Raw genomic sequence first — 26,819 nt, forward strand, 5'->3', positions numbered from 1 at the left:
TGTCAGGAAAGAACATGGTTGTTTTTCGAAAAACCGAAAGAGCTCAGTCTGACTAGAGCAGAGCGAGCAAAGGGAGGGAGCAATGGAGGGGCTGTGGGCCCTGTGGGCAGAAGCCACGTGGGGCACACCCAGCAGGGAGGCTTTGTCCCTAGCATCCAGGAATGTAGCTCCAGTTCCCTAACTCCTAGAATTCCTCAGGGTTTTACTTTCCTTTGCTCTATTCAATTCGAGGAGTGTTTTCTGAGCACCTGTGCTATGGTATGGTGCTGCACCAGACGCTGTGGGGCTATGGGCCTGTGGGGCCGGGAAGGGTATGCAAAAGCAAGAAAAGGCCTGGCCTCTGTGTTTGAAGTGCTTGTCCCGCCTGGAGACAATAGTGTCTAGTGGAGGATGATGGGACCAGGTGAGCGCCACAAATGGGGAGCATTATGGGGCGCAGAGAGGGACTTAGATATGAGTAAATACTCATCCCTCCATTTATCCATATCTCTCATCTATGTAGATTTACATATAATATAAATGAAAAGTGCTTAGCTATAAAAAGCATCCCTAAAGTGAACATGGGCAATTTGCTAATCCGGGCGGCTTGATGTGGGGAGGAGCTTTGGTTCTGCCATGAAGAACGAACAGGACAGCCTCGTGTCCTTTCGCTCATGGTCTAGACAACCTTCTTCTTCAACCCACTTAGGACAGAAGAGCAACTCTTCAACTCTTGAGTGGTCAGTTTTACCAGAGGAAAAAATGGATTAATAGGTTCTGTAAAAAATGAAATAATGGTGCTTGAATGAATGTTTAGCATCCAGGAACGTCAGTCAAAGATGAAGGAACCATTAGGGCTAAATTATAGTGGAGGCCTAAACTTTGCTTTTATTTATTCCTTGCCTGCTGGGCCCTATATAGTAAAAGAAATTATTATGTTTTTCTTCCATAAAATTTTAGCGTGCAAATTTAGACAGCTCTCCAGGGGCCCGACTACAGCATTGGGGGAGGAGGGGGGTTAACGCCATACAATCTGTCTAAGCAGCAAGAACTGAGAGGCTGATTATTTAACTCCATTTCCTGTAAGGCTTTTTTTCTTAGTGGGATGACTCAGTCCCACAGAAATCCACAGTAGGGGGACCTAACTTGGGACAATTACATTGAATCACACGCCTTCCCCAGACAATTTACTCTGTGGGGAAGTCCCCAACTTGCGCCTGCCATTCTTTCATCGAAGCCTTATTTTATTTTCTTTGCCTCAGTGGGGGAGGAAATAGATGTTATCACTGTTGTGCCCGGACGAGCAATATATGCTAGATACGCATTTTATAAACATCATTTTAAGCAGGTGAAGGCATTTTTTTTTTTCTTTTAAAAGTCAGAAGACTGAATAGAAAGATGTGTATTTTCACACTGGTGTTAAAAAGAAGTAAATAAAACTGGGATGAAGTACCTCAAGGAGAATTAGGGGGGCAAAGGGTTGGGGGTATAAAGGGGAGGGGAGTGGGGAGAGGTGGGTAGGCTCTGCTCCCAGGACCAAGCCTCTGATGAACAACCAAGGGAATACCGATCGCTGTATATCTTGCCACCAGAAATTAATTGATGTACATGCAACACTCATTTAATTTGCCTAATTACAATTTGTTCACACCCGCACCACAGGGCTTTGTTACAAATGATTCCCCAGCCCAGTCCACCGGGTGGGGGGTGGGACGTCACTCTGCAGTGGTTTGTCGCGGAAATTTGCATAGAGCGTCTCCCCCACCCAAGTATTAATTGGCTCGCGGGGAGGCGCCGGTTTCCGAGGTTCTGCTTAATGACTATTCACGCCGAGGTTAAACATCTGCCCGCGGCGAGCGGCGGTACCTGCTACCCGGCTGCACTGCGGGCATCGTGTTTATATTCACAGCTAGGTGGCTCGTGTCAACACATCCTTCCCAGGAAAACAGCCGCGAATGTCGCCGTGACACTGTTTGTGCTGACGGAGGAAGGCTGTGTGGGTAGAATGCAAACAGGGAGAGCGCGGCAACGCGGGGGTCTCCCGCTCAGCGCCTCACACAGCGGCGGGGGGGGGGGGGCGGGGGGGGGAGGGGGGAGGGGAGGGCCTCGCCGCCACGCCACGCCCCCCACCCCCGGCTGAGGGGGCCACACGGCTGCCCGGTGTTGAAAAATACTCTCCACGCCGTCTCCTGGGCATCCCGGGAAATTTGTGATGCCCTGGAGTTTGTCCCTCCTCCCCGTCCTCTGCTCCCACCAGATGAAAAGATCCTGTTTTGGAAATGGGAGATTAGGCCAGTTAGGCTAATGAGCGAGCCCATTTCCCGGTCTTCTCCTCTCCAAGGCTAAGCAATACACATTGCACATATGAAGATATCTTTGCAATTGGAAAACCACATTTCATTTTTCATAGCCCATGTTCCATTTAGCCTGCTAGGGAGAGACCGATTTTAATAGCCAGGAGAGATGGAAAGAAAGAAATTGACCTGAAAGTAGTTTTAAATCAAGAAATGATCGAGAACAGGGGTCACCAAAATACAGCACACAGGCCAAGTCTAGCCCACACTGCCTGTTTTCATAAATAAAACTTTATTGAAATACTGTTAATGCTCATTCACTTACATATTATCTGCTGTGAACTGAATTGTCTCTTCACCCCCTCACCGGGAAGAAATCATTTGCTAAAGCCCTAAGTCCCAATGTGACTGTATTAGAGATAAAGCTTTAGGAGGTAATTAAGATTAGATGAAGTCCTAAGGGCGGTGTCCCAGTCTGATAGGATTGGTGACCTTTAGAAGAAGAGGAAGAGAGAGTTCTCTCTCCAGGAACACATGGGGGTGAGGCCATGTGAGGACACAGGGTGGAGGCAGCCATCCGCAAGCCAGAAAGAGAGTCCTCACCAGAATCTGACCACACAGGCACCCTGATCTCAGATGACCAGCCTCCAAAACTATGAGAAAATAAAAGTCTGTGGTGTTTTGTTATAGTGACCCGAGCAGACTTGAACATCCTCTCTGGCTATATGGCCGACTTGAGGGGTTGGATAGTAAGTGCGTGACATGCAAAGCCAAAAATATTTACTGTCCGGTCCTTTCCAGGAAAGGTGTGTTGAGCCTGATGCAGAGTGCTACCTTCCCAAGCCGTATTTGGAGACTAAAGCGATCCTGTGAATGAGGGGGAAAGCCCTCGACACATACTACAAGTAGGCAGCACGTAGCAGTCAGGTGAAGTGAGACAGTAATTAATACAAAGATACAGGTTAGAAAAGACTAAGGTTGACACATGGCTAAATACTGACAAAGACCAATTATTGAGGGAGGTGGATTGACAGAAGTTAAGGAACAGAACTGAATGAGTGTGAAGTTTAGGGCATAATTTTCTACCAATGGCTAATTTAAAATGGTAACTTCCTAAGCCAGGGAGAGTAACAAGCTTAAATGCCCAGAGCAAACACACAGGGAGTGTGTGGGAACCGAGAAGGAAGAGCATATACTCTGCCAAAATGGGCAGATACAGCTCAGCTCTCGTGGATTCTTGCCACTTCTGATTTCATGAAAAAAGCCCCAAGGTCTGATTTCTTATTTGAAATCTTTTTTTTTTTAATTAAAAAAAGTCCTACAGAACAATGTGAATAAAATCCTTGTAATGAAAGACTTTAAAAAAAAAAAAGGAAAAGAAATCAAGTATGTCCTTTGCTTATTTCCTTAATAATCATTGAGGGCATTCCTTCTAGAGATGCTTGGGTTGCAGACAGGTTCAACTGCATAGTATTTTTTCCATGTTTCCAAATGTCGCCAATGGATTAACCACTGGGGTGTCACTTAAGCCCCATTAGTCCTGCATTTTGGCAGGTGTAATGTGTTATGATGCAGGAAGCTCGGGAAACATTGACTGATAGGCTTTAATTGCACTTAATTGCTTTCACTTGAACAAAGACTATATATTTGTTTACACACACACTTTTTTTTTTTTTAAGTGAAAGCAAATAAGATAGCAAGGTCATGTTCTTAGGAAGTCTTCAGTTCCCAACATCAATATGCCTGTAGGAAATCCTAAATGATACTGAATGATGACATCTCTTGTGGTCTGGTTGGAATGAGATGGTAAAATTTGTTGCCTTGTTTTGTTAAAGCAAAATTTTCTTTACCTTTGACACAAACTTTTTTTTTTTTTAATACAGTTAGTTGCTTAAAAATTACCATTTTTGGGGCACGTGGGTGGCTCAGTCTGTTAAGTGTCCGACTCTTGGTTTCAGCTCAGGTCATGAACTCGGAGTCCTGGCATCAAGCTCTGCACTCAGCAGGGATTCTACTTAAGATTCTCTTCCTTCTCCCTCTGTATGTGCATGCACACGCATGCTCTCTCTCAAATAAATTTTTAAAAAATTCAAAAAAATAAAATAAAATTACCATTTTCAAGAGAAATAACTGGGGTAGAGAGCTGGAAAAATTTGAGCCCAAACTTACAGTGAAAGGCAGAGCTACCACCAGAGGATCTATGCTTTGTGAGGACCTGAGGTTAGGTTCTTTGCGGCTGCTTTGTTTCTTTAAAATCTATAGATGGTATCCGACATAGATTTCATATATATTAGGAACCTTCATATCAGAACACATTAACTAGCCAATTTAGTTTTTTGATGGAGAGCCAAGATGTTGTCATTGAAAATGGGTCCCGATTAGAATTCCTCAATGTCTTTGTTGCATTTACTATATACCCAATCCTTCATGCAGTTTCCAGCTTGCTCGCCTCAAAGTGGAATGAAGAGAATTAATACACAAGTAAAGCAATCTGAATACTTGAGTACTTCCAGACTATGATTATTTCCCCTAATATATCATACTTGTCTCATCACTAATCTGACAGCAATTTTTAAGTGAATGTATTTTTATTAAGTCTTTTCAAAGTTTCATCTTTTGTTTTCACAGAAACTCTAACTTTATTTTCACATTCATATTTCATTGCTCTATAGAATATTTAATTAAATTATATAATTGTAATAGCAAACTACAACTGGGATATATAGGTTTGGGAACAAATACAGCTAATTCTTGGTAAGTATTCAACTCAATTGGTGGGAAAGGATGTGGGAAGTCCTATTTGAGAGGAACCTACCACCTGGCGGTGTTCAGTGAGGTCAGTGTTGATGATTTACAAGAGAGAATGGAGAATTTTGCTTCATTCTGTCAACTAGGGGAACTTCTCCTTTAGAGCTTTGGGAAGAAAATCCCTTTCCACATGTGATAGCTACCATGGTTACAAGGGAGAAGGATGACTCATGGTCAGTCACCTATAGTAGACACCCCACAAATAAACTGGGGCTCCTCATCTGGGTCCTAGACTAGCTGAGCACCTCACAGTTCCAGGGGGTAATGCACAGGCCCCACACACTCAACCTGCTCCAACCCACCAATCTGTCCTCCCCGACCCCTGCTCCCCGCGTGGTGTTCCCCACTCAGGTGACCGACACCATCGTCCGCCTGGGACCTCTGCTAGAAAGCTGGCTCTCTTCTGCAGCCCTTATACGCAAGTGGAGAGTCAGCCAAGTCCATTCTGCCTTTCAGACTTCTCAAGTTTCCTGTCTACGCCCACTGCTTTGGCTCATGGACTTAGTATTTGATGCTGCCCCCACTGTCTCAGTTCCATCGCCCACGTATCTGCCAGGGGGATCTTTCCAAACTGCACTTCTGACTATCTTGCTCCCCTGAATAAATCCTTCGATGGCTTTCCATCGCTGTCAGGATAGCATTCAAACTTTTTAGCCTGGCATTCACAATTCAGCCTCTGCCAACATGTTCAGCCATGTCTAGACAAATGCACATACTTTACTCCAACCATACTGAACTATTCTCCCAAACACATCAGGCTGTTTCACACCTTCTTTTTTTCTTTCCTTTTTTTTTTTTTTTTTTTGCTTCCTTTGTAGCACCTTCCCTCACCACGTCCCCTGGCTAACTCTGCTCCTCCATCAGGACTTAGCTCCTGGGTCACTTCATTCTGTGTAGGTGGTCCCTGAGCCCTCCCCAGTTAGAAGCCTCTCCCCTCTGCACCACATAAAATGCTATTTAAAAACTACTTATTGAAACTAGTCATGATTGCCGACTTTCTTGTCTGTCTTTTCTATTAGGTGATGCTCCTCCAAGATAGGGATCATATTTTGTTATCCTCTGTGTCTCTTGCATGAAAAGAAAGCCTGAAACATGCCGAGTTCAATAATAATTTGTTAGAGGAATAAGTGAACGAAAGGGGGAAAAGTCATAAAAAGAGACTGCACTACGCCTTATCCACTAGAATACTTGTTTAGTAGTAAAGTGATATATAAATGAGCAACATAATTAAAGGGGAATTAATTTTAAAGTACCGAAGTTTTAAAAGTTTCTTAAAAGGTAGAGGAAGGAAAAGCATACCTATGGGGGATTTTACCTGTACATTAAGTGGAAGCATATAAATTACTACCATATAATAATATGTTGTGATTTGATTATGGGGAATTTGAGGTTTATGTTTAATAAACATATATAAATGTGTGTGAGAGTCTATTATCAAACAAAGATGCTATAAAATGGTAGCTGCTATGGTGATGGTTGTTATCTTTTTTGAATTAGTAACGAAGATTCTATGTGTGTGTATATATGTACGTATAAAAAATTATATAGTCTGTGCATATCTAAACGGAATTATATATATATACACAGAACAATTATATTATATACTTTTATTATAAAATTGCTATTTTAAAGCCATCATTATAAGACTTAATAATCTTGAGGCATAAATACCAGATATGACAAAAACGAACATTTGGTTTATCATTTTGTGGGCAGTTTGTTGAAATGAAGAAATTTATATGAGAGTACACTACAAGTAATCACCTATTAGTTTCAATGCCAAACTGTAATGTTTGAGAACAATTTGGAAAATGGAACTGTGAACAAAAGTTGTTACCTAGTTATTTTCAAACCTTAACGTCTATAGGTATCAAATGAAGATCCTGTTAAAATGCAGATTCTGATTCAGGTCCGGGATGGAGCCTGAGATTCTGCATTTTAACGAGCTCCCAGGTGATGCCAGTCCCCCGGCTCTCAGACCATGTTTGCGTAGGAGCAGTGTACCCCAATCATGATAAGTTGTAAGAATCCCCTAGGATGATTATTAAAAATAAGGATTCCTAAAAGAAACAAAAATAAAACCAAAATAAACATGGATTCCTGGACTCTCGTCAAGTATAAACGCACATATATACACATCCATGCTCATGGAACAACATTTTCAGAGGAGGGGACAAGGTAGGTTATTAATAGGTAATATGCAAATATGTATTCATCATATTTTCTGTGGAAACTCACTGATATTCACATTTTATAAATCCCTCAATTTCTAGATCACTCAGAGGCTTCTTACAAATTTCAGATATTTTGAATAAAATATCCAAACCAAAGTCCTTGGACAATTCCTACTTTTTACCTTTTCATTCTGTCCTTGTCAGCACTGTGCCATTCCTAATTATTTGATGAAATGAACGAGGTATCCCAACTTTGACGATTTCTAGATAACTTCTCACTTAAAGTTTGATCTCAGAAATATTCAAAGTTGTCTTTTTAAATGTTCCTCCATCTGTCCCAAACGTTTAGCTTGGATATGAAGATGATAGCTGATGTAATATGATTATTTTGGTTTTAAAAGAAAGATTTCCCTCCCTTTTCAACAAGTGTACTGAACTGGATGGATGTCCCCTTTTACTGGTAATGATGATGACAATGATGGGAATGAAAACAGAGGATACTTACGCAGTCCTTAACTCCATGACAGCCACTATCCTAGCACAAGCTGACATGGGGTACCATTAATATCACCATTTTACAGACGAGGAAACTGAGACACAGACGTGCTTTGCTTAAGATCACAGAGCTCATGAACAATGGAGCCAGGATTTCCTTTCAGACCGTCTCACTCTACAGTCTGAGCTCTCGACCGTTACAATCTATTGTCATCATTAATACTTGAGACTCGGATTTCTGGTTTCTAATCCTCTTTATTTTATTATTTTTTTAAAGATTTTATTTATTTATTTGAGAGAGAGAGAATGAGAGAGAGAGAGAGAGCACATGAGAGGGGGGAGGGTCAGAGGGAGAAGCAGACTCCCCGCCAAGCAGGGAGCCCAATGCAGGACTTGATCCCAGGACTCCAGGATCATGACCTGAGCTGAAGGCAATCGCTTAACCAACTGAGCCACCCAGGTGCCCTAACCCTCTTTATTTTAGTATCGTGTCTAAGTGTCTACTGATATTCCAGCCTGTATTACTTTTACTATAGTGCCCATTAATGTGAAATTGGGCAGGACAACCATTTTCAGTTGTGTTTATGTGCTTTTCATGACTCCAGGAGATATCATTCCCATGAATAATCCTGATAGATATCTGTGCCATTATCACAGTTTTCTAAAGGACAGTAGTAAAGTATCTCAAGTCATCCTTTTCATAATCTCCAGGACTAGCAGTAGGAACTGAGTTTTGGCATCTCCAACTATATGGCTGTAGACTGGAAAACCTGGCCAATATGTTTTGCAGCTACTCCAATCAAGGGATAGCTTCTATTCATGCCTTGAATTTGGGCTGCCTTGTGACTTGGTTTGACCAATAGAATGGGGGAAAAGTGATGTTGTCCAAGTTCAGAAGTGTAGGTTTCAAGAGACCTTGCAGCTTCTGCCTTTGCCCTTTTGGAACACTTCCGCCATTCTATACAGAAGTTCAGTCCAACCTAGTGAGGATGGGAGGCCATGGAAAGGAGAACTGAAGTGTCCCAGCTGACAGCCCCATGCTAGTCCAATGCAGCTGAGTGACTGAGCTCAAACAAGCCCGGCAGAGTAATTTCTCAGCCAAACTACAGAACCATGGGAATTAATAAACTACTCTTTTCAGCTACTAAGTTTTGGGGTTGGTTACCTGCAGCAATACATATGTGACACTGTGGCTTAAAAGATAAATACAATTCAAGGCTATCTTTCTAACGAATGGTATTTGGAGAATTGTTCAATGTAATAAGGCTTTTTGATTCAATAAAATAATTTTGTATAAAAGCCTGTGACCAAACTGGAGATTTAAGGAGACACATTTACTCTTAGTGATTTCTAAAATCACATATTTTCCTAACCAGCAATAGCAAAGAAGGCCATTAACTAAATGCATTGCTGCAAATTCTGAGTTGTTATCATTGATTTTATAATCTGAGATTTGCAGCCAGTGGCTAGAAAAATTTTCAGTGTCTACATTTTTTATAGTAAATTATAAATTCCCTTTTAGAAAAGATAGTATCAGAAATATGAATCTCCATTTAAGAAGGAATTCAACCACTAATTAAAAGGAAACTATGAAGCAATCTCCATGGATCTAAAATCACTTTGGTTTTTTTTTCAGTTACTGTGTTGTAAATCCCTCCTCTATGTTCTCAAGGAAACTTGTCAAATTGTTTTACTGCAGAGCTTGTCTCTACCCACCTGAATTGTAGACCTTTATATTTTTATTGCTGTCAAAAGTTTGTAAAATATGTTTGAGATAATTGTGGAAAATCATAAAACCTGCCTGGGGTTGGAAATAGTAATAGTTCACAAATTATACTTACTGTTAATCAGTTCAGACATAACTGAACTGCAAATGAACTTACTTTTATTTTTTTTCCTGCCTCAAGCTAAGCCCCATGTGCTCCAACACGTTATGATTTCTTAAAATGGAAACCACAAGCCTTCCTTTGTTTTCTCTCTGCAGCGGTAACCAACATGAGAGCTTCTGAAAGTTTCAAAATCTTACACTCAACAGAGCATTGTTTATTACTCTGAGCCTCAAGGTAATCTAACACCGGCTGCAAAGAGACTAACAGCTGCATGACATTGGACCATGGCAGTGTGTTAGTTATTTGGAAGTTTTCTTTAAATCACAAATTTTTAAAGTCATTGATTCCATAAAACAATGGTTATTTTTTCCTAGCTTCTATTATTAGTATTTGCTATGCACAGTTAGTGATCTATCAAAAATTAGTAAAACGTAGTGCATTAAATCTCTCTCATGATTTTCCAAGAGCCTATTCATGCTAAATCTTTGGTTCGGATCTACAGCCAAAGTTGTTTTTTTGTTGTTGTTTGTTTGTTTTTAATTACTTTAGCTATAAATATTTTTTAGTTAGAAATCTAATGGGTTTATAAGATTTTGTGAAACTTCTGTCAGATTTGTGCATTAATATGATCCATGCACCCATCCATGTAAGGAACTTTCCCATCTGCTGAAAAATCATTGAAGAATTTCAACGAATGAGTCTAAAACATTGCCTGGAATTTTAAGGAAAGCTTTTGAACCCAGCTCAATCTGCAGTTCTATTGTCTTTAAACTTGACAATATTTCTGTTGGCTATTTTTCCAGGGTCTGTTTCCTTGAGAAACTATCAATAGGTGTCAACAGTTTTTACATAGAAATGTAGACCCTCTTGCCAGATGGAGGCACCCACCCTTCTAGATAAAATGACCTCAGTCACTCTCCATCTCTTTCTTGTCTTGTGTGAATTCTGAAACCCTCCCCAGGATATCTGTCATTCTGGATGGCTTGCATTTTTAATGGTCATCCCTGGCCCCTTGAGCTCCTCCTTCTGTGGCTTCAGATGATTTTGAGAATGTCTTTACTGTCTTAAAACTGCTGTCCCTCCCTTTCTTCATTGCTTTAGGCCTAGATGTGAAATTCAGCTGCTTTCCTTGATGGCCAAACAAACATACAAGACCCCTATTCCCAGAAGGCACTTGAGTGAAGCCTTGATGTGAATGTTTGGGAGAGATTGAGAGGTTTTTTTTTTTTTACAAGACTGCCACACCTAGCAAGCAGCTTAAGATTGTTTACTAGATACCCTGTTCTTTTATCTTAAATCCAAACATTATTTTATTTTAAAAGGCATGCATGCCTTTAGCAATATATTCAAAATATGCAAAAGTCAAAAAAGTAAAAATTTTTGCTCCCACCCTTGACCCTCTGCATCCCAGGTCCCCTCCCCAGAGGCAACTACACCTAATAGTTTTTGGTGTATCCTTCAGAGCTGTCCTATCAGTATAAAAACTATGTGAACATATGCTTATCTTTTAGAAAAAGAAGAAAAGATTATACCACAACCTGCTTTTCTCATTAAATACTAAATTTTTGAGATCACATATAATCATACAAAACTGCCTCAATGCATGCTAGTCATTGTCTGGGTGCACTGTAACTTAGTCAATCAGTCCCCTTTTGATAAACATTTAAGTCGTCGCTTAACTTCTGCTGTCGCCAACAGTGCGGGAAAACATCTCCTTGACATACGCAGGTGACATGTAAGCCAGTACAGAGTGTGGGATGAATTCCTGGGGGACACGTGCATTCAGACATTTTTGCTGGAGATTTTGAAATTGTGCTGTTTACTTTTTAACAGACATGAGATCATACTGTAAAACAATTTTCATTCTTGATTATTTTCTACCTTGACCGTTTGGGTATTATTGTTTCCCCATATTATTCAAAACTCTTTATACCCATTCTTTTCAGTGGTTGCAAAATTGTGTTTCTACGAAGCTGCCCTAAATTAGCTACCTGTCTTTTCAGTCACCAACGTGGTTGTTTTCCTCTTTGGCTGTTTGAGATCATCCTGTGATAAATATCTTTGAGCAAAAATAGTTGCTTACCTCTCGGAGTGTTAACTTCTAGACAAGACTTTCAGAAGATAAATCATTGCGCCAAAGGACAAGAATATCCTCACTGCCAGCATTCTTTCTAGGAAAGAAGTAACAACCTACATCAGTCTCAGATCCCCAGCAGAATGCCCGGCTTACCACATACTCGCTAGGAGTGCCACCACTTCTTTCTTCTTAATATACGAAGAGCTCTTAATTATTTAGGGTAAAAGTAATACCAAGTTGTTGTTTTCATTTTAACTGACTATCTATAAAATTGATGTGGAAATGTTTGGCTCATTAGATTTATAAATTTCTTCTTCTGGAAGTAGGAGACACATGGGTACCTATATAGTTCAGTTTTCTTATCCTACATTAAAATTGTGTGTGTGTGTGGTTTGTATATTAAAGTAGGATACATATATATTCCACTTCTAAGCAATTTACAGTATTATGACAATTCCGTTGCCATGTTTTTCACTTCCCTGTGTAGGCTGAGGATAGGCAGCATTAACTTTCTGCAGTGGCAGAACTATTAACGTTCACTCCCCATATGCCTTTTTCCTTCTTCCAATTTTTAGACTGGCTTAAAAATGCATTATGGTGGGAGCCCACTTTCTCACTGTTGAAGTGAGAATTTACAGATAAGCAAAGGGAAGAGGTTAGGATGACCCATATGGTAATGGATTGTACTTGGAGACATCAGTACGAATTCATATTTAGCTTAAGATAGATACAGATAGGAGCACCTGGGTGTCTCAGTCAGTTAAGCGCCTGACTTTGGCTCAGGTCATGATCTCAGGGTCCTGTCATCGAGCCCAGCGTCGGGCTCCCTGCTCGGCGGGGAGTCTGCTTGTCCCTCTGCCCCTCACTCCACTCATACTCTCTCTCTCAAACAAATAAAATCTTGAAAAAAAAGATAGATACAGATAATTATGTATGGAAAGTATTTATAAATATGTGTCTATGCATGGGCTGTTATACATGTATTTCTTTGCTCTGTGTGCTAAGAGGGCCTAGAAGCAAAAACACCCCAGTTGCATCAATCACACCTAGCACCCAGATCTTGGTTTCTAATACCATTCAAGAATCGAACTAATCAGGGCTCATTGGAGAAATGGCTGATTCTAGGACCTGAACAGGAAATACACAAGGTGAGTTTGGAGAATCTTCTAGTACCAGCAGGTAAGGAAGTGACTTAAAAACAAACAAACAAAACACAACCAGGGGGGTATGTCCAAGGGACATAGGAACCAACTGAAAGTATTTCCAATGCCAAGGCTGAAAAAATTTCAGTAACAAATAAACCAGTATTAGATTATAACTCAGAGTAGAGAATAAACATCTGTGAGTCCATACTGACATAAATTTTTGAACAAATACATAAATGGGGAGAAGAGATAATATCCCATTATGAATTTCAAATCACTTATGCAAATACTCTTCCCTCAAGGAGGTAGAACGTAACATAGTATTACTTATTATGAAGTGTGGGCCGCACATGGTGACACCCTTCCAAAGAGTAGAGTATAAAAAGGGGAAACTTCACTATAAATACAGTAACTTTATGGTAGAGAAATATGACAGACACTATCTCAGCCAGGTGATCAAGGTCAACATCGACAGTGGTAAGTCAGGTACCCTTTAGATGATGTGTTGAAAGTGGCAATTTACTTCTTCTTCCCCAAAACACATAGTCTAGTCAATCATGAGACCAACATCAGACAAAGTCCAGTTGAGGGATATTCTACAAAACACCTGACCAGTACTGTCAACACACTCAAGTTCATCAACAACAAGGAAAGTCTGAGAAACAGTCATGCCAAGAGGAGCCCAAGGAGATATAACAACTAATTGTAATATAGTATCTTGGATAGGATCCTAGAACTGAAAAAGGACATTAGCTAAAAACCAAAGAAATGTGAATAAAATATGGACTTCAGCCCCCCATACTGTATCACTATTAGTTCATCAATTGTAACAAACTTACCATACTGAAGTAAGATGTTTAAGTATTAGAGGAAGCTGTTTGGAGCATATGGGAACTCTCCACTTTCTTTGCAATTTTTCTATAAATCTGAAACTTCTAAGAAATAAAATTTACTCAGTAAAATGTATTATGAAGTACTTACGAAATACCAAAAAAAGTTAAAAAAAAAAAAAAAAAAAAGAACACCATATGCCCACCTCCCAGCTCCCAGCTCAAGAATGGATGCTTACCAATAGAGCTGAAGTCCCTGTGTACCCCTCCTCATTTACACTCCCAACTCCCTTCTCCCGGGGGCAACCACTGTCCTTTATCTGGTATTTATGATGTCCATTTTATGACATATTGTTTTGCATGTTTTAAAATTTGTATCGATTGCATATATGACATCTGCTTTGGCAAACATTTCACTCAATGTTAAGCATATAAGGTTCATGTTAATTTACATAGCTCAAAATCACTTATGTTTTCTGCTATGGATCCTTCCTTTGTATGGATACACCCAAATCTACTGATCCCTATGATGGACTCTTAGGGTGTTCCATCATTTCTGCTGAAAACCCCTCCATTCCCCTTTCATTTGCCCATGCCCTAGGGATGTCTCATGGGCTGACCCATCCACACAACACTCTGCATCTCAGTCTAGCGACCTGACTTCTCTCTTTCTCCTGCACTTGCTTCTCCCTCCTCTCCCTTTCAGATTGGCCTCCCAGACTTCCAAAGTCTTTTCTCCTTATTATGCGCCACTGTTTAGCTCTCCTGCCTCTTGTCCCAGACATGAGCCCCAACCTGACTTTGTATAGTTACAAACCAGCCAAGATCTCAGCTGAACAAAGCATTCTCTTCTTCTCAAATACCTCCCATCCTGTGCAAAACTATGATCCCCGCCAAAAAAATGTTTAAACACTGCTCTGTTCCAATGCACTTCAAAATAATCCAAAAGAGAAAGACCCATAGTTCTTTTACAAAAAGATATTCAATAACACTGAATAGCTCAACCTATTAGTGAGGAAAGTTAAAATATAGTCTTGAATATAATCTTAAAGCAGTCTATGTAAAACAAATTTTCAATAAATTTCTATAAAGCACATGGTTGTCCAGAACTTGGCAGAATTTCAGTGTCAATTGGGTATCAAGGTAAGTGTCTCCTAAATGGAAAAGAACACATACTAATTTTTACGTAATTTCTATATCCTCTGAGTATATCTATATTTCTCTTCTTTCCACTTAAAACCATCCACATGGATAGAAGAAAAGTTTTGTCTCTGTGGGGATGCAGAAAGAGTGAAATGCGGACAAGGGCATCTTCCAGGTAAATGGAATCAGAGTTTGGAGATCCCTGAATTCTAAAAAGAGGATTATTTTTTGACCCTGTAGATAATCATCTTGGGGCATTTTAGTTGCACTTCAAACTGTAGAGAATAATATCCCTGGCATTAAGGTACCAAAAAAGTCACATGTAAATTTATATTGAGAGAATTTTTTTTTTAATTACATAAAATCGACGCTGTTCTCCCAATTAGGAAACACTTTTAGCTCTTAAGAAGGACATAAGCTTAACAGAAATGGTGTTTTTGCACTATTAACTTGGCAACTGCATGTTGGATGCATGAGAAGGTGACTGTGTGTACGTATTTGCTGGGGGGAGCGGTGTTCGTGATGAGAAGAGCAGCGTCGAGGCTAAAGCAGTAATTTAGGTATAAAGCTAGGAAGACTGTGATCGGGATAGGACAGCGAAGGTGGAGAAAGGCGGAAGAGACTAACAGTGAACTGTTGACATCAGTTGGCCAGAACTGATTAGTTAAGGGAAAAGGAGCGAGGGGTCAAGGACATTTCGCTATTCAAGCGTGGGGGAGCTATGAGGCTGGAACAAATGACAGGAGGGGAAAACACAGAGGGGTGCCACTTAGAGTGTGAGAGTGACACTGGAAGGGAGCCACCCAGAGAGGGCTGGACAAGGAACACCACATCTCCACATGAGAGGCTGGGGCTGACTGGACAGTCAGGAGAGAGCCACCTGAAGGAGACTGAAGACAGAAATGAAATCAGTGACGGGGATGGGACAAAAATTGAGTACCATAGCAGGGAAACTAAAGAAAAAGAATATTCATTCATCAAATATAGCCAATATGGGGCTTAGAGGAGGCTCATGAGTGTGTCACACAGAACAGCTCTATGTTTCTATATCCCCAGCTCATTTTCCTGATTGACACTGATGAACTTCAGTGACATGACAGAACTTTCTGGTGTCCTGCCTTGGTCTGAGACCTGGTGAATCGCCCTGTAGTTCCCTCAGTGACAGAGGAACGTGGCAGTCTAAGGCCACCACGTACCTTGTGAGTGAGGATGAGAAATGGAAAGAAAGACAGAAGAAGAGTAGCCAACTCCCCCCGACTCACAAGTCCAATGCAGCCTGGTCCTGCGCTGCCCCACTTCCACGTGCTGCAATCTGTGTTCTTCCTCTCACCTCCGATGGGGATGAACCTTTGGCTCAGCTGGTCACATAACACCCACGTTTCCTTCTTCCACCTCGACAGCTATCATTCATTCTACCTATCACACAAGACTACATCTCAAAATTCTCTCTTATATCCTCTTTTATAAATCTTTACATTTTCACACTGCCTCAAGAAAAGTTTACTCCTCACCAGAATTATCTACCCTATCTTTTTGTAAATGTATGAATTTACTGAATGCTCTGATTGGACGGATCGGAGCTGAAATTATCTGCTGAGAATGAGGAACAATTAGGCGACCACAGAACCACACTCGTCAGCCACTTATTCGGCCGCCATTTACTAAGCACCTACTATGTACCAATTGCCCATATAGGTGCTTGGGATATAAATTCCAGTAAGACCTCGTCACTGTAGCTGAGGGATCTGCAGGGCGAGATGGATGAGTGAGTCAGCCTTGCCAGGCTGGCCCTGGACAAAGGGCCATCGAGAGAGAAAGAAGTGCCTCCTCTCACAAGGATTTTTCTTTTATTGTTAGGGCAAGAAGGTGTGCCCTTTGAAGGATCTAGATTTAATAAGGGAACATGGTTTTTTGTTGTTTTGTGTTTTTGGTTGGTTGATGGTTTTGGCGTGTGTTATAAACATCACACCCAACTTAGTTTGTAGGAGTTGGTTTCTGCCTGGGTTGGGTATAAAAATAAGTTGACTGTGGATTCAGTAAATGATAAAAGCCAAGAAAGCTTTCACATGCATATTCAGGAAATTGTTCCTGGACTTACTGAATCTCGAGGTTCTATCCTTGCTCTGGGTCTCTGTGTCTTCTATTTAGAATCTCTTAATTCCTTCAGAGCCGAATCAAGTGAAATAGCAAATGGAGTCGAATTCTTTTTAGATGCTCTTTTGCAGGTAAGTTTCTTTGCCCTTTAGGAAAATTAGGCAGATTGGACCAAGAACTCCTTAAATGAAAGAGACGCCTTTCCCCACTACTTTGTTTCGCAGTAGAGAATCACACATAGGCAACATTGCAGCTTCCTTTATGGGCCATTAACATGGCTTCTTGCCCGGCTTGCCCTGAGGTCGGTGACCATCACCTCTCTCTCTCCCACCACCAGGGCAATCTGACTTTGTAATTCAAATAAGCCTCTCTTGAAAAACAAGTGGCGGGCCTTAAATCTTGGAAGGCAGTTAAGCAAATTTTGCATTTTATGAGCGAGGCTAATCCTTCCGCATTTTCAGAAATAAGTTTACAAGCCCCTGCGCCTGGTGAGCAATGGGAGCCCCGTGACAAATGGGGGACACCGAGCGTCCTCCAGGCAATCTGTGTGACACGCAGTAAATCCTCCTGCTTTGGCAGGTCGGCAAGTGCAGCGAGAGAGCAAGATCAATTCTCACCCGGCCTCACAAAGGATCCTTCGTTGCTGATGGCTGTTAAACCAGAGGAGAAGCTTAATGAAGTAGATGCTGAAGGCTGACAGCAGGATTGGAAATGAATATACAGAAAATGAAAATATTATGCACCAAATTGGCAGAACAGAAGACTGAGTGACTATTAGGGGACACAAAAATAGAGTGTGTTCTCAGGCTAGCTGGTGACTGCAGAATATCTATGCGAGGAAGCAGGAAAATGAAAACCCACACATGGGATGGGGAGGACCTGGAAATCCAAGTCAGACCACAGAAAGCAGTGCATAAATTGGACATTGAGGCCTGCCAGCATTTTGAAAAATAAACACAGCTATGGCAAGGGGGACTCTGAGTGTCTGAGCTGGGGAGGAAGGTGAGGGCAGAAAGGCAGAGTAATGAAAGATAAACACCAAATAGAAGCTGAGGGTGGAAAACCTTCCATCCCTTCTCTCTGGTTCTTTTCTCCTCTGCCTACTAATGTGTTGCTCGTTTGGTCTCAGACTGGCCGCCGTGCTCGCTATTCTTTTTCCTCCACATTTTCCTTCTGTGAATTTACACAAATGTACGTGAGAAATAACATCACAATTCAAGTGGAAAATGATTGCAAAACGGGGACACATAATGTCTTACAGTTTTCGCTGGTGCTATGAGCAGGTAGGTCCAGAGAAATATCAGACTGACAGAATGGGAAAATAAATGCAGTGCAATTAATAAACGGCATAAAAGTGGCAAGGATGCTACTCTCTTGGAAAGAAGGTCTGGACGTTTGAAAGAATAAAAGTATCATCGAAAAGTACATTTTCGGGCGCCTGGGTGGCTCAGATGGTTAAGCGTCTGCCTTCGGCTCAGGTCATGATCTCAGGGTCCTGGGATCGAGTCCCGCATCGGGTTCCCTGCTCGGTGCAGAGCCTGCTTCTCCCTCTCCCACTCCCTCTGCTTGTGCTCTTCTGTCTATCTATCAAATAAATAAATAAGATCTTAAAAAAAAAAAAAAAAAGTACATTTTCTTAATGAGAGCGAATCCCTTAACGAGAGCAGGCCCATTGTGGGTAACTCCCCGGTGTGTTCAGCATCTTGCTGTCATCAGCCATACAAATCTCGTGAAGTTGTAGGTGGAGTCCGACCACCGTCCTGAGTTCAGGTTAGGAGAGAATAACAGGAGCATGCTGCCTCATTCCTAAAGAAATCTCTCGAAGGAAACTTGGCTGCTCAGGAATAACTTGACTGAAATCAATGAACTCCGGGGACACTGTTATGTCAGGCAAAGAGAAAAGAATGAAACAAGCAGAGATCACACTCTGAGGAGTCAATCCCACGGGCTAGACTTGTTTAAAATAGAAAAGAATATCAGCAGACCCAGATTTAGATATCGATCATCTCCCTGACTGTCACAGCAAAGGGCAGGAGGACTAGAAGATGCTACGTTAGCTCGAGCCACTGGATCACCACCAAGTGGGAAACTGGGAGTCGGTTTGTAGGAGGTCAGGGTTTTTGTGCCGGCCTCCAACAACAAAGCCCTCAAGTAAAGCAAAGATCTTTGTATCATCCTCCAAGAGGACTTGGAGCTTTGGTTTCAAATGGAATTCAATCTTTCCACAGGAAAGTACCAGTTTGCTTTCGAGACGGCTTTCCTGGAGGTGTACACCCGGGTGTGCATGATGGAATTTCGCTCTTTAACCTCCCCAAAGGGTAGTCTCGGGCGTCTTGACTGGAGGAATCTATGCCCCCTCACCTTCCCTCTGTTCCCAGTTTCAAAGATCACGCCAAAGAACAGGGTAGAAAAGCTAGGAGAAGGGACAAAGAAGGGAGGGGGGGGAACGAGGGAAACAAAATGGATTATGAATTTGAAAATTGCCAATTATCTTGTATCATACAGCCCAGAGCCCTGGCACAATGCTCAGCCACAATCCAGATTTTTCAGCTTAAATGGCTTTACATTCAAGCAAGCAAATTAACCATAAAATGGGGGGGGGGGGGGACAAAATATCCCAAGAAAGAATAAACTGCAGATAATAAGCACCAATCTGGTGTTGAATGCAGCCCAAGATACCAATTGTTTTAAGTCACGACAAAGACAGCTGAATGCTCATCTTGTGGATGCAGAGCGAGGATGATTGCCTGCCATGAGTATCTTCTCTCACAAATAACAGTTTTTTCGCTCTTAATTTTCTGCTAAATTGGAAGCTAACTGCTTCCCACATTGTCATCGGAACACCTGCAGCTGTGCTGGATTTCTGCGCACCATTTCTTTTAGGTAAAACAGCACTCGGCTTCCTTCAGCTCCTCATTATGGCGAGGTCTTCCTTTCAGTGAGCCACAGTCGCTAATGATTCAGGCAGGCTGGTCAGTCATTAAGTGACAAGCAAATGATACCGTGTGCAACGGGTGAGTAATCGGTCTGAACAAATGAAATCACAGACTTGCCTTTCCCATCATTCATTTCACAAACAGTAGCAATGTGCCGCACAGCAGGTAGTTCAGTTAAAACCAGCCTTGTAAAACAAATTTCCTGCAGCCGTGCAAGGGAAGGCGCCGGGCTGGATGCTCCGGGCTCTGGATTGCGCCCCCCGGAGGAGTGAGAGGTTGGGGTGGAGGGAGAAGGGGGTGTGTGTGGAGGGGGAGGCACGGAGAGCAGAGCCGGAGACATACATTACAATAATGAAGGGTTTCGTGTCTTACTGGTATGTTTTCCATTTGTATGGATCTCAGAAATGACTGCCGGATTAGCGAACCCACAACATACAGCATTGGCTTCTCGGGTGCCTTGTCAGGAGGCAGCAGTTAAGAGACGGAGGCGAAGCTCCCAAATAAATAATTCTAAATTTGGAGTCGTGAGGACGTCATTATAAATCAGATGGATGGCTAGGGAGCTCGGGATGCAAATGGCAGTGATAAAAAGCTTCGTGGCTTTTATTTTCACAGTAGATCCCCTTTTGATTCATCAGTTATTTTGCAAACAGCGCAACTGGCTGCAAATAGAAATCCGACTTGCATGCTAAAGCTTAACATGAGTTGGGGGCGGGGCGGGGGAGATGTAAAATGAGAGAGGATGACAGGAAAAATCTCCATAGCCCCAAACTTTGAGACCTCAGGAGTCCTGGGACAGGGCAAGGGGCTGCTCTCCTCAGGGGACTGGGCTCATACTCCCTCCCGCACCGGCTCCCTTTCCCCTGCAGGCTCCTTCCCCCCCCGCCGCCCCCCCCCCCCCCCGCAGGCCCCAACACACAGGGAACCAAGGGCTTTTTGGTGTCCAGTGGATTCTGACCATTTTGCAGCCACACTGCTGGGTTGTGGGAGGACAGCCTGGAAGGGGTACCACACCAGCAAGCTTCTTTCCACACCAGCAGGAATCCAACGGAACAGGGTCTCCTAGCTGGCGCCTATTTTTCCTCTTTCTGGCAGTCCCCATTTGGCTCCAGACTTGCTCATCATGTCCCCTTAGGCAGGTGGCAAAAGCTCGCGGGGAGGGCCTGGGCAATCTGCTGGACTGCCGTCCCCGCGGTCTGTGCACACCGAGAAGCTGGGCAAGGGGGCGCAGTAAGGATGTTCACGGGCACAAGCTCTGGCATCCCCCAGGACTGGGCTGGCACTGGGCCCTTCTGGACACTTTCAGATACAATTTCGTGTCAACTGTTCCTGACACACTGGATGACATAGAACGTGTTACAAGGAGTGAAAGGAGAAATATTGCTCAGTCCAGAAAATTTGAACATCATCGAGTTCCTTCTGGATGAGGTTCATGTTCTCAGTCTGGAAGCCCTTTGTGGATGGAATCAAACTCTCTAAGTTTCTTGCAAAAAGCCTCTATAATAGGGGCACCTGGGTGGCTCAGTTGGTTAAGCGACTGCCTTCAGCTCAGGTCATGATCCTGGAGTCCCGGGATCGAGTCCCGCATCGGGCTCCTTGCTCGGCAGGGGGTCTGCTTCTCCCTCTGACCCTCCCCCTCTCATGCTCTCTGTCTCTCATTCTCTCTCTCGCAAATAAATAAAATCTTAAAAAAAAAAAAAAAAGCCTCTATAATAAGGCATTCTTACAAACAGATAAGAAGGGGTCCACCGCAAATAAGGCACCCTTGCAAAAGGACGATCTGCTGCACCTTCAACCCACCTCCATCCGGGCCCAGTGAGGAGTCTATCAAAACAGGACTGATGCAAAGCTGTCTTTGACTTGCAAGAAGGATGCACAGATATCAGAAGTTTTTCTTAACACTGAATTAATGCATGCTTCTCGTAGATAAATCTAATAGGATAGAAAATCGTACAAATCACTGCTCCCTCTGCGCTTGCCTTCACCAGCAGTAACCACTGTTATGAGGTACATTGTGTATCATCCCAGACATTTTTAAAAAGATTTATTTTAGAGAGAGAGAGAAAATCTCAAGCAGACTCCCCACTGAGCATGGAGCCCAACTCAGACTCGGTCTCCTGACCTTGAGATCACGACCTAAGCCAAAACCAAGAGTTGGACACTCAACCGACTGAGCCACCCAGGGGCCCCAGATCCCACACATTTTCTGTGCTTGTACCAACACACTCGTGGATGGAATCATACTCCACTGTGTTCTGCAACTGACCCAGACACGGTGGACACCTTTCCATGTCCACACATGTAGATTTATCTCATTTGTTTTTTTTGTTTTAAAGATTTTATTTATTCATTTGAGACACAGAGACAGAGAGCGAGCACGAGCAGGGGGAGAGCAGAGGGAGAGGGAGAAGCAGGCTCCCTGCCGAGCCAGGAGCCCGATGTGGGGCTCGATCCCAGGACCCTGGGATCATGACCTGAGCCGAAGGCAGACGCCCAACCATCTGAGCCACCCAGGCGCCCTCTCATTTGTTTTAACGTCTCTAGAATTCTTTGGCCTGGGAGGGCATGTTAATGTACTTAACCACTCTCCTACTGAAGGATTTCCAGTTGTCACTTTATTGAAAATAACATGTACATTTTCTAGCAAAAATCCTTTTATACATATCTTCATGCATTTGTGAGTATAATTGTAAGGTGAATTCCTAAAAACAGAGTTACTGAACAGTATAATCCTCGCTAATCAGACAGGTGATTGGTTTCCACTTCAGTCTTATTTAACTAAATAGGAGGTTGAGAATCGTTTCATTTGCAATTCTCTCTGTGGCTCGCTGATTTGCCCATTTTTCAGTTAGACTGATGGTCTTATTGATTTATAAAAGCATCCTTTTAACGCATGTTTATCCAGTTTGTGTTATGAATTTTTGGGGTCACTTTTGACTCTTCTATAATGATTCTTACTCTAAAGAAATTTTTGGCTATTTATGCAGATATAACAATTCTTACCTCTTATGACTTGTGGAGTTTTCATTATGCTTGAAAAGTCCTCTCCGCTCTAGTATTATAAAAATAGTCACTTCTATATTTATTTTAAGAATGTTTATGGCTTTATCCATCTGGGATGAGTTGTAGTTGAGAAGGGAGTGAGAGATCCAGTTTCACTTTGTTTCCACTTGGTTGGCCATCATCCTAAGACTGTTTGTTCTGTAGTCTATCTTAAGGGGCAGTGTAACCACCCCAGATTGTCAACTCATAGAAAGGTTTCAAGCCTGCTGCTTTATCCTGGATCTAGGCACGAACACTCAAAGCTACATATTCATAACTTCTGTCCTTAAATGTCAAAATCTCTACTTCATATAATCAAGATGTTTTAAGCTTGTTTCAAGATTCTGGGATTTTTCAATTCTGTTGGGGCCAGGTTGCCTCTTGGTTCCAGAATAGAACACGGTTTACAAAGCTCAGAAAGCCCTCAAGTTTTTTTGTCGTAATTCACCTGATGGCAAAATCGAAACTTATCCATCATAAAGTTACTTATAGCCCCTAATCCACTTAGCCTGAACGTCTATACCTTTCACTGTCGACCTCCATATACAGTAGACACCCTGTATTCTTTCAAAATTGAAAAGAGTATGAATTTTAAAAAACATATCTGCTCCTAAGGATTTTGGAAAGGGGACTGGGGCTCTGCTAAGAGTCACTGGTCTTACACAGAAGCAAAAGCTTGCCAGTAAAGGGAATGGGATGGAAATGGGAAGGAGGGGGCAAGGAAGAAGGGAGAGGATAAAAACCATGAGAAGCTGGAGAGGAGGAAATGCTCTCACAGTTGACTCTTCTTATTTAAAGCCGCAAGGATGCTTATCAATCAGACTTCAAGCTCAGTGATGTCGGTGGGAGGTTTTATTAAGTGCGTAGCTGTAAGAAGCCCCTCAGATCGCTTGCAGAACAAAACAAGCCAAAAAGGCACTGAGATTTTTAACATTATCAGTAAGAAAAAAAAGGTTACGATTAATATACTAATAAAATAATGTTGTGCTTTCCTGTTTCTTCCAGGATCTTGCAATACTTCTTGGTACTCTGGAATGAGGTTTCATCTCTAAGGGGTAGGTAGGTAGGTCCTGGACATAGATTCTCCCAGACACATTTTAGGCTGACTTTGGGGTTTTCATTATGCTTGAAAGTCTTCTCCACTCGAGTATTTCAAAAATAGTCCTTTTTTTTTTTTTTTTTTTTTTTTTAAGAATCTTAACAGCTTTTTAGAACCATAGCTAGGAAGCCAGAACTCTCTCAGCTATGGCTGTTTGATCTACAGCACCAGAAATAAAACAGACAGTTGGCCTTTGCTCAGCTGAAACCAAACAGAAGTAAATAAATAGGAAGAAAAGGAAAGACCTAAAGCTTCTCAATCTTAGTCACACATTAGAGTCACCACTTAAAAAATGTCAACTACAGGGGTGCTTCCCCATCAACTTGAATGTGATCAGAATCACCTTGGAGTGCTAGTTCACAGAGTGCTGGGCCCCACCCTCACAGTTTCACATTCGGCAGGTCGGGGCTGGGGCCTAAGAACTCGCATTTCAAGTAAGGTCCTGGGTGCCGCTGGTCCAGGGCTGTCATTTTGAGACCCCGATTTAATCAGTATGTGGTGGGACTTGAGTATTTCTTTTTCAGAATTCCCCAGTGATTCAAATGTGTCCCAGCTGGAGAACCACTGAGCAAGGCAGAGATTTTCCCTACACATACCTGACCAAGAGAGCCCACATCCTTCTTCCACACAGTAAGGAGAAAGCCCTCAGTCTCATCTTCAGTACTTCTTAGCTAAGGGGAGAAGGTTCTTTATAGGGTTCTAGAGAGAACAGTAATGTTGCTTTATTGGAGGAGAGAGGTGATCCAAGTGTACAAATGACTAGGTTGATCAGGATAGGATTGGGAACAAGATTTTGGGATTTTCCATAAAATCTAATAAAAAGCACATGCTTTTTCTTTTCTTAGAAGCATAATTAGAAACATTAGAGAAAGTGGGGTTCCTTGTAAAAGGGATCTAGAGAATTTACAATGGGCTACTGCTTAAGAGCCCACTATAATTTGGAGCATAATAACCCTGGGCAAAAGTAAATTTTGCTTAAAAGTTGCAGTGCAGGAGAAATTCAAGAGACTGTGCAAATGATACCCTTAGAAAAGAAATGTATGTAGTGATGACTGTCCATTTCCAGAAACCCAATAATCTACTCTTACAAAAGATTTTTTAATAAGATTGTAAAGATGGGGCGCCTGGGTGGCTCAGTTGGTTAAGCGACTGCCTTCGGCTCAGGTCATGATCCTGGAGTCCCGGGATCGAGTCCCGCATTGGGCTCCCTGCTCGGCAGGGAGTCTGCTTCTCCCTCTGACCCTCCCCCCTCTCATGTACTCGCTCTCTCTCATTCTCTCTCTCTCAAATAAATAAATAAAAATCTTTAAAAAAAAAAAAAAGAAAAGATTGTAAAGATGAATGTCAAGGCATTTGCTTTGTTTGAAATTTCATGTGAACCCAAGATTTGTTTGTCTGTTATTCCTAAATGTTGGAAGAGGCAGGAGACATGCTCTAACATGCTTATTCACTCCCTGGCAGACTATGACACTAGACTGATTTGATTCTCCCTTATTTGTTGATTTTTTTTTTTTTTTTTTTTTTGTTAATAGTCTCTGGCAACATTGTTTGGCTCTGGGATAATAACCACTTGATAGTGCCAAAAAGAAATCTGGGAATTTTCTGATCTGCCTTTGTTTTCCAAATCTGCTTTGAGGACATGCAGAATTGGTTCTGATGGATTCGTAAAGGTAGAAGTTAAGAGAATATAGATTTTGCTGAATGAAACAGAAAAAAAAAGGAAATACATCTTCAGGATTCATCAGTATTGCAAGACTCATTTATTTATCTATTAGCATCTTTATTTGTGCTTCTATCAAGCCTCACTACATCTGCTATACATGCTCTTTCACGGCTATGCAGTCTTCACTCAGGTGAGAACATGTCTATTACCCAGGAGATAGAACCCCCAACAGCAAAGATTGAAGTCTGGCTTTGCAAGGAAAGGCTGAACTTAGCTTAAGTGGTAAAGGCAGGAGTGCTCTCCCTTCCTTCTCTAATGTAGCTAATTGTGCCCAAGACCCTGGGCTTGATTCAGTTCCCTCACTTGGGTGATTTATGAGACAGTATTTCACTGCCCAGGTGAAAATAGACTTATCAAGCAGATTTATTTCTTTGAACCGGAAATAGCTAGAAACCTAAGAGATGGGGGATTTTAGTGTTTAACTGCTGTTCAGCCTTGACCTACCTTCCAGGTCACTGCACCACAGAACAGAAGATAGGGTCACCGTTGCTAATAGGCTATCATCAATCCTTTCAGGGGCCAGGCAGGGACACCGAGGATTTCCTTTGACCTGCCTCCCCCTATGTGAGGGTCATTTTGCCACTCATACGACCTCTACCAGGTGCAGAGGAAGGGAAAGCAAAGGTAAAATGCAAACCATGCAGTTTTGCATTTTGCTAGTTGTTGGAGGTTGGAGGCAGCTTCACACAAAGCTTGACTGTCTGAAGTCAGATTCCAGTTTGGTGACAGATCAGAGCTCCTGGTCCCTACCCTATCTTATCACACTCGCAGCAGGAGAGGAGACTGGCGGGGGCTCTCGGCCAGCCTCTCCAGCTGATCACTGCAGAGTCCTTAGTGTCCCTGATAGTGGGGCACGGCAGTTAACTGGGAGGTTGTCTTTCTCGAATCCCTTTTGGTTTCTCTCCTCACTGCCCACCTACCTTGGCATGCTGTGACACTGGGCTGACAGTCAGGAATGAGGATGCCTCCCTCTCTAGGTCCTGAAAGCCATTAGAGGCCATCTTCCTACGGAGTCACGCAGCCCATCACAGAGCCCACACCACTCCCCACCACTTAACACACTTTCATAGAAACCCCTCTGCTTCCTGCCCCACTCTCAATGTCCAGGTTTCCCCTGGCTGCATGAGCTTTGACTCATTCTCCAACACATT

General features: G+C 42.4%; 1 protein-coding gene across 2 annotated transcripts in view; it reads right to left on the minus strand.

Moving 5' to 3' along the window:
* The window catches only part of CDCA7L (cell division cycle associated 7 like), a 166,385-nt gene that overhangs the window by 110,355 nt on the left and 29,211 nt on the right, over positions 1 to 26,819 (minus strand). Inside the window, exon 1 of one of the 2 annotated variants that reach the window (XM_078059359.1) lies at positions 11,663 to 11,677. The exons of the other annotated variant lie outside the window; for it this stretch is intronic. The gene's annotated coding sequence lies outside the window, so the exon portion shown is untranslated. Of the gene's footprint in view, positions 1 to 11,662; positions 11,678 to 26,819 lie in introns of those variants that run through there. 2 annotated transcript variants of the gene reach the window in all.

Source organism: Halichoerus grypus, chromosome 12, assembly GCF_964656455.1.
Source record: "Halichoerus grypus chromosome 12, mHalGry1.hap1.1, whole genome shotgun sequence".
In the NCBI taxonomy this organism is placed as follows: Eukaryota; Metazoa; Chordata; class Mammalia; order Carnivora; family Phocidae; genus Halichoerus; species Halichoerus grypus.